Raw genomic sequence first — 1,861 nt, 5'->3', positions numbered from 1 at the left:
TGCGGTCGATCCCTGGGAGTCGGCGGCGGCGGCCAGTAAGGCGGGCTCTTCGGGGCCTTCCCAGGCGCCTCCTTTGCTGGCTGCTCCCCGGGGTGGTGCACCGTCGCGTGCTCCGGTGGTGGTTGGGGGTGGTCCGTCCCGCTTCGTTCCCCGTGGCGCATCGGGGGCCCCGGTTTGCCGCCCTGCCGGCCCCGCTGCTGGGCGGGGCTTCGGTCCGGGCTTGCTAGGCCTGGTGACGGTATCCTTCCTCCTCCTCCTCGTGGTTCTGGTCGCATCCCTCCCCAATCCCAATTCTCCAATCCCATCCTCACCTGTTTTGCCTGTCACCGCCCCGGCCATTTCCAATCTCGGTGCCAAAACCCTCCCTTCTGCCTCATTTGCAGGGAAGATGACCACCTAACGGTGGACTGTCAGAACCATGTCAAGCCCCCCGCTTTTGTCCATTATGGTGCCGGCATCCTTGGGTGTTCTTTCTTTGCTTTAGATAGGGGGATCCCGGAGGCTGCTCCTATCCCGTCGCTATCCAATGTTGGCATTATCTCCGTCCAGGCTAAACGCATTTCTTCCCAGATCCTTCTTGACGAGCTTCAGTTATGGGATGAGGGTGGTTGGGATTGGAAAATTCGCCAGCTTTCTGAGTTCGATTTTGCCGCGACTTTTCCTTCCAAAGAAAGCCTCCGTATGATCTCTTCTTGCACTAGCTTCACGCTGCCTCTGAATCAACTTGTGGTTTCGGTCAAAGCTGCTTCTCTTGGGTCCAAGGCGATTTCCTCTCTGTCTGATGTGTGGATGCTGGTTGATGATGTCCCTCCTAACATGCGCACCACGGCGTTTCTGATGGCTTTCGGGGTTCTCATCGGGAAGCCTATTGAAGTGGACCAAGATTCGCTGGCCATTTTGGGGCCGGCCCGGCTTCGGGTGTGGAGTGTTGACCCCCTGTGCATCCGCGGCGCCACTAACGTCTTCCCTGCGGCTGGTGGCTTCCGGCTCCGGGTGCGGGTGGAGGGGGCCTCGGGTCCGGTGTCGCCTCCTCCTCCTCCCCCGCCCCCGGCCTCTGGCAACGGCGACAAGAGCAAAGATGGGGATGGATGCCCCGACGGTTCCATGCAAGGGACCGATCCTCGTTTCACCCAGTCGGAGTGGGATGGCCTCTCTCCCGAAGACCAGGAGAATTTAAAGGAGAATGCGCCTGCTGGCAGGGGGGCCCAGGACGGGGTGCCTGATATGGGCGGCATGGAAGCGGCCTCTGGCGGGGCTAAGGGCACGCCTTTCTCGGCGGTGTGCTCCAATCGCCCTGCCCATCTCGCTTCTCCCTGTTTGTCTGGCATTGAAGATTTACCCCCTGGTGGCCCTGCTATGTCCAAGAAGAAGAAGAAGTCCTCTATCAAGAAATATTCCACCAAGAGCCGTGCTTCTGGTGACTCTAGGTAGTCTGCAGCTGGGCTATGCCGTAGGCTTGAAGCTGATCTGGGTATGGCCTCGGGCCCGTCCTCTGCTACGGCTTCCCCCAGTCGTGTTCGCCATGTGCCTGTGCGCTCGCCTGCTTCCACGGCTCGCAAGAGCGGCCGCGTCTCCAACAGTGGTGAGCGAGTGGTCGATCGAGCTGCTCGGCGAGCTGCGGCTCGGGATCTTCCTCCCTCAGGTTCGTCCCCAGCCCCCTCCCCCTCCCTTCCCACGGCCCTCCTCCAGTGCGTTTAGTTCTCCCTTCTCATTCTGATAATCACTTGCTTAAAATTTTAGATGATGTGGGTATTTGCTTAGACTCGAGCTTGGGTTCTCCCTCGTCTATTCTTGGCATTATTAGGGCGAATAAAATAGCCCAGGATGATATTGCGAAAGCCAAGGAGGCTGGGGTGGGTTC

The sequence above is a fragment of the Triticum dicoccoides genome, chromosome 4B, assembly GCF_002162155.2.
Source record: "Triticum dicoccoides isolate Atlit2015 ecotype Zavitan chromosome 4B, WEW_v2.0, whole genome shotgun sequence".
NCBI lineage: Eukaryota > Viridiplantae > Streptophyta > Magnoliopsida > Poales > Poaceae > Triticum > Triticum dicoccoides.
This window is presented reverse-complemented; position numbering follows the sequence as displayed.